The sequence below is a fragment of the Dendrobates tinctorius genome, unplaced genomic scaffold, assembly GCF_039654945.1.
Source record: "Dendrobates tinctorius isolate UK_male_01 unplaced genomic scaffold, ASM3965494v1 ptg000028l, whole genome shotgun sequence".
Taxonomy (NCBI): Eukaryota; Metazoa; Chordata; class Amphibia; order Anura; family Dendrobatidae; genus Dendrobates; species Dendrobates tinctorius.
Genome location: NW_027361696.1, coordinates 63,260,445 through 63,267,646, shown reverse-complemented (window position 1 = coordinate 63,267,646; position 7,202 = coordinate 63,260,445).

Genomic DNA, 7,202 nt, shown 5'->3' with positions numbered 1-7,202 from the left:
CTCTGCCGTCTGTAGCGTCCAGCAGTAAAATGCACAATCCGTCCAAACAAGTTAGACATGAAGAGGAGTGCTGGCATTCTGCTGCTGACCTGCCTGCTGCTACTCATAACCAGCTGGTTGACGATCTGGGACTCGGCGCACTACAGGTAGTCAGGGGGCGGCCAGGACCAGATGCCAGCGCTGACACCAAGCACCTCGCCCCTTAAACTCTTTCAAATACTCACCTCTCCCCATTCTCCGCTGCCAGTGCTCCAGTGTCCACTGCGCCAGTCTGCTCAGCGTATTCTTACTCTCTGTAACGTCTCAGTGCAGAGGTCGCGCGCGACGTTAAATACTGTAAGTCTAGCCCCACCCTCAGGGGCTTTAGTGAAGAACCAGATGTTCGCTTAGTTACGCCACCTCAATGCTCTCCTCGGACCGTGGCACAGTGGTCCCACAACCACCAGCAGTAACACATTTCTATTCTGTATTCTATGCCAGTACGTGTCACACGGACAGCACACGGATGGCACTCACATACACAAGGACACAGATAGCACTGCTACTGTTTTTTCCATTACCGGAAATATCAGAACGTTTAAAGGGGGGCCTTACAGAGTATTTTGTGGTCAATTGACCAGAAATTGGGAAAGTACACCTCCAGGCAATTGACTAGCATCAGAAACCCTCCTGGAGATCTTAAAGAGAACTTGTAAGCATACAGTAAAGAGAATAAGAACAAATCTTAGCAATGCAAAGAAATCCAAATGGAGTTTCCTATAATGAGTACTCTTATCTTCACATTTCAACCCAGGATTGGGGTATTCATCAGGGTAGATATTGTCATTTTCTTTTTTGCTGATTCCTTACAAAAGCTGATGGAGTTCACATTGACTCCGCGCTTAGTCTATGTCCCCTTTGTTCACATGAATATGTCTCCTTCTACATATGAAACCTGCAATCCCTCAGCAATGAGTCTCAGAAGAAATGTAATACCCGTATTGTACTGACACATTACTGCAGTATGGTTCAGAATATCTGACACCACTATTTGGCACATATCAAAACAAATGGCTGAGCAAAAGAATGAGTTTCACCAAAGCTCTTTTTAGGATTGTGGAGACCTCTGGGGCAAAATATTGCATCTCTCTAATAGTGTAAAGGTCATGAAAAAAAGTACTGTACAAAGAGACAATGTGGAACATTTGGTCCTTATACACCAATGTACAGTGCAAAAATAGTGCCCAAATAGTACAATACATTGCCCAAGTATTAAAACTATACATTGCCCAATACTGTGCTATAAAGTGCTCAAATCTTAATGCCATACATTACCCAAAACTGTCTAATAAATTGCCCAAATGGAAAGACCAAACAGTGCCCAAATAATAATGCTATACAGTGCCAATGCTGTGTGATAAAGTGCCCAAATATAAGCACCATGTGGTCCCTGAAAACAATTACATACATTGGCCAAAACTGTCTTATAAAGTGGCCAAAAAAAAGAATATAATATTTACTTCAAATGGTGAATGCCAAAACAGACCCAAAAAAGTCAAAATGATAGAATGGCTGTTTTTGGGTCGTTTTGCCTAATTCCCCCCCCCCCAAATGCAATAAATAGAGATCACACAGTGCCCAAATATTAATGCTGTACATTGCCAATACTGTGTGATAAAGAGACCAAATACAAGGACCATACAGTGCCCAAAAATAATGCTATACAATGCCAATATTGTGCTATAAAGTGGCCAAAAATAAGGTCAGTATAGTAGCCAAATAATAATTCCATACATTGCCCAATACTGTCGTGTAAAGTTGCCAAATATTAATGCTGTACATTGCTAATACTGTGTGATAAAGTGGCCGAATACAAGTGTAGGGAGGAGGACCCCCACAGAGTGACCGGGCCGGAACCAAGGCGACCGCCATCTGAGTTCCTAAGGAAACAGTACCTGGGGAACAGAGGAGGAGAGTGAACTGTTGAGAGTGACAGGACAGCAAGGGGAGGGGCGAGCATAAAAAGGTCAGGGAGTGCGCATGTGATGTCACGGGTGACTGGATACTCCGCCTCCAGCAGGGCGAATTTCTATGACACCCGTGACCCTGGATACACCGCCTCCAGCAGGGCAAATTTAAGCAATGAAACGTGCAGCCAGATACACCGCCTCCAGCAGGCGAATTTCAATAGTTACACGTGTATCTGGATACACCGCCTCCAGCAGGGCGAATTTACAGAGATAAGGGAAACACCAGGGAAACCGATACAATGGAGGGCCCTGCAATAGGGAACGGGGACGTGGAGACCTCCTGCACTCCTCTGAGTCAGTGTCTCTACACTCCTGACGGTCCCTAGGCAGGTTCCGCACCTGGCGATGAGCAGGATACCTTAAAACCCTAGCTCGCCCTGCACCTATCCCTTTCTAATGAATTGGACGGTGCAGAAACTAATCCCACAACTGCACTAAAGCACACATAAGGAAAGTTACAAACAGGGAAAACCACTTAGCTTTGCTCTGTTGCTATTGCTCCCAGCAACAGAGTCCAGCACTTGAGTGCAGCTTTCCTCCTGAATAGCTGCTACTTCACCAAAGCTCTGTCAGAGCTGCAAGGAACTCCTCACTGTTGCTCCTTCCACACCAGGACTCTGACTGAGCTGCAAGGAACTCTTCTATAGCTCCTTCCTCCACCAAGGATGGTTGGAAATGACCAATATCACCAACAGTGAGTGAGACCACCTGACTCTCCTTTATAGGCAAGAGCCAGAGCCAACACACATGCTAGTGATTCCCATGTAATAATAATAGCCACCACCGGGGGCAAAACTAGAACTAAAGACACCACTGTGTAATGACCCTAATGGCCACCTGGGGCAAAACTAACTTTAAGCAAACAGCTTAAAGGAAAAAAGTTACATGTGCTTTTATCTGTCACAATCCATCATGGATCATGACAGCGCAGAGGAGTCAGTTGGTGATACGTCAGACATGGAGCAGGAGATGGAGGGGGCGTGAGAGAATGGGAAGGACACTGACAGTTGAGAGAAGATACCAGCAGCAGAGGGTAGATACGCAGTGGCCCTCAGGAAAGAGGCGCCGAGCTTACCGACAGGGGACTGCCTCTTCACCCCATCCCAGGTTACGCTCTGCCCCCGGTCATCCTCGGCCGTTACCGCTGAGCTCGAGCGCTCCGCGGCTTGTCCACTCCCTCTCCCGGCTGCTGCCATCCCCCTTCAGCCCGCGATTGCGGCCTGCCCGCTGCCACCCGTGGACGCTGCTGTTTCTCTTCAGCCCGTGGTTGCGACCTGTCTATCACTGCTCACAGCCACCTTCACCCTGCTGCATTCGGCAGTTGGGGCCTGTTCCTCGTCAACAGAGACACTCTGCACACAGCCTCAGGCTGTGCACGTGGCCAGTAAACCGCCACTCTTGAGCACTGCGACACAACGCTGCTTGGGGACAGGAGTCCAATTGAACTCACTAACAAGCGCAACGCCGCTGTTACAACCGGGGGTTACTTCATCTCAGGACTCCATCAGGGCCTGTTGTGCCCCAACTCTTCCTGGGTGCTGGAACGCCCGAAGACTACTCCAGACCTTCAGCAGCTGGGCCCAGCGGCTGCGACGCCAAGGCAGCCTCATCAAAGACGTCACAGCAGCCTTATCAAAGACGCCAGAGCAGCCTTATCAAATTCGCCAAAGCAGCTTCATCAGCAACGCAGCTTCCACAGAGCCGCCGAGGGACATCAGGACGGATAAGTGACATTATAGAGTATAAGGACCCATAGACGGCCATACCGTGGCCCCATAGTAACCGGCCTCGGCCGAGTTAGTCGTGTTCTTTTCAAGTAGTGTTTGGTTGTACTGAGTCCCTGCGAGGACAACTGTTGTTACCCCTTTTTGGTTGCTTAGTATAGCCCTAGCGGCTTCAAATTATAAAAGTTTGCTTTTCAAAGTTCAACCAGTCTCGCGTCTCGTCACTGCATCCTGCGAACCTGCTGTTACCTACACAAGCACCATACAGTGCCCAAATAATATCGCTATACAATACCAATATTGTGGTATAAAATTGCCAAATATAAGGACCATACAGTGCCCAAATATTACTGTCATACATTGCCCAAATCTGATTATAAAGTGGCCAAATACAAGGACCATACAGTACCCAAATAATAATGCTATACATTGCCCAAGACTGTGTTGGAAACTGGCCAGATATAAGGACCATACAGTGCCCAAAACTATATGAAAAAGTGATCAAATACAAGCACCATGTAGTGTGCACATATTAATGCTATACATTGCCAATACTGTGCTATAAAGTGGCCAAATACAAGCCCCATACAGTGCCCAATTACTAATGTTGTGCTGTGTACAAATAATAGCACGTAAGGCGATCAGAAAATGCCACAATATCATGTCTAATCGAAGTACATGTATCAAAGTACTGGCAGTTATAACATGGCAGTTAGACAGGGCAGGAGACAGGTAAGACCTTTATATACATCTACTGCCTAAACATTTGGATTACAACAAATATATACCATATGCATTTGTGTAATTTATATCCTTGCCTCTGTATTCACACCCATCCACCGCCCTGGCATTAACTCTCTACACTCCATCCATATCGGCCCCTCGCTCCTTTCCTCTCCTATGTATATCACTCACACTCTTTTCACATTGTTAAATTGCACAGATCCAGTCAGTCCCATCATTCAACATAAGAGACGCTCTCACAAATCACTTAACCATCTGCTCACTCTTTCTATCCTCCTCCTAGTCGCAGGAGACATTGCTCCCAACCCTGGTCCCCCATGTTATAGAAAGTCAAACCCCCCAACTGCTGCACTCAGAAACCCCTCTAATCTTATTAATATTCCCTGCATGCCATCTGTCTCTCTTAATTGTGCACTTTGAATTCTTGCTCAGTGTGTAACTCTGCTTCACTCATGACTTCTTCCTTTCTAATTCTCTTAACCTCCTGGCTCTTACTGAAACCTGGATCCAGCAGTCAGACACTACCGCTGCTGCTGCTCTTTCATACGGGGGACTACACTTCTCTCATACCCAAGATCAGACAATAGAGCAGGTGGAGGCGTTGGTCTGCTCCTATCACCAAAATGTACCTTTCAGGTTATCCCTCATCTACCCTCATTAGTCTTCTCTTCTTTTGAGGTCCTTGCCGTCAGACTCTACACCCCCTTCTCCATGCGAGTGGCGGTGGTGTATCGTCCTTCCAGCCCCTCCCATCAGTTCCTGGATCATTTTGCCACTTGGCTTCCACATTTTCTCTCCTGTGACATCCCTACCCTCATCATTGGAGACTTCAACATCCCCATTGCTCTTCCCCTCTCCCCATCTGCTGCTCACCTTTTATCTCTAACCTCCTCGTTTGGCTTTTCGTAGCTTACTAATTCTCCAACGCATGAAGACGGAAACTCCCTCGATTTGGTCTTCTCTTGGCTTTGTGCAGTGGATGATTTTGCAAACTCCCCTCTCCCGCTCTCTGACCACAATCTTCTTTCATTCTCTATCAATAACTGCCAGGCTGCTCAGGTCACCCTCACTGTCCATACTTATAGAAACATACAGGCTGTTAACACCCAGAAACTTATGAAGAACTTGCAGTCTTCATTGGCCCCTATCTCCTCCCTCTCATGTCCTGATTCTGCATTGAAGCATTACAATGAAAGACTTCAAAGTGCCCTGGATGAATTTGCACCCCCTATAAATAGAACACCACAACACAGACGGCGACAACCCTGGCACACCCTGCAAACACATTTCCTACAGCGGTGCTCAAGGTGTGCCGAATGTCTGTGGAGAAAATCCAATCTACACCAAGATTTCATCCATTATAAGTTTATGCTTAGAACATACAACACTGCCCTTCACCTCTCCAAACAAACCTATTTCAACACCCTCATCACCTCACTGTCCAATAACCCTAAACGTCTCTTTGACACTTTTCATTATCTACTCAACCCAAGAGTACAGGCCCCAACCACGGAGCTCCGAGCTGATGATCTGGCCAATTACGTCAAAGAAAAAATTGACCAGATTCGACAGGAAATTATCTCCCAATCACCTCATACCATGCACTGTCCTCCCTCCCCTACTGCATCTAGCTCACTCTCTGATTTTGAACCAGTCACAGAAGAAGAAGTAAGCAGGCTCCTTGCATCTTCTCGCCCAACCACTTGCACCAGTGACCCATTTCCGTCACATCTCCTCCAGTCCCTTCCCCTGCTGTCACCCCTCACCTAACTAAAATATTTAACCTCTCTCTCTCTTCTGGTATCTTTCCCTCCTCATTTAAGCATGCCATCATACATCCACTACTTAAAAAACCATCCCTCGACCAAGACTGTGCCGCTAACTATAGACCTGTCTCTAATCTTCCCCTCATCTCTAAACTCCTGGAATGCCTGGTCCACTCCCGTCTTATCCGCTATCTCTTTGATAACTCTCTTCTCGACCCTCTCCAATCCGGTTTCCGCTCTTTACACTCTACTGAAACTGCCCTCACTAAAGTCTCTAATGATCTACTAACAGCTAAATCAAATGGTCATTACGCCATGCTAATTCTCTTGGTTCTCTCTGCAGCATTCAACACTGTGGATCATCAGCTCCTCCTCACTATGCTCCGTTCCATTGGCCTCAAGGACACCGTTCTCTCCTGGTTCTCCTCCTATCTCTCTGACCGCTCCTTTATTGTATCTTTTGCTGGTTCCTCCTCTTCTCACCTTCCCCTTACTGTTGGGGTTCCTCAAGGATCGGTTCTAGGCCCCCTCCTCTTCTCCTTGTACACTGCCCCTATTGGTCAAACAATCAGTAGATTTGGTTTCCAGTACCATCTCTATGCTGATGACACCCAATTATATGCTTCTTCTCCTGACATCACGCCAGCCTTTCTAGAAAACACTGGCGATTGTCTAAGCGCTGTGTCTAACATCATGTCCTCACTATATCTGAAACTGAACCTGTCAAAGACTGTACTCCTTGTGTTTCCTCCCTCTACTAATTTATCTATACCCGACATTGCCATTTCTGTGTGTGGTTCCACTATTACTCCCCAGCAACATGCCCGCTGTTTTGGGGTCATACTTGACTCCGAGCTTTCCTTTGCCCCCCACATTCGATCTCTGGCTCGCTCTTGTCATCTGCACCTGAAAAACATTTCTAGAATTCGACCTTTTCTTACATTTGACTCTGCAAAAAT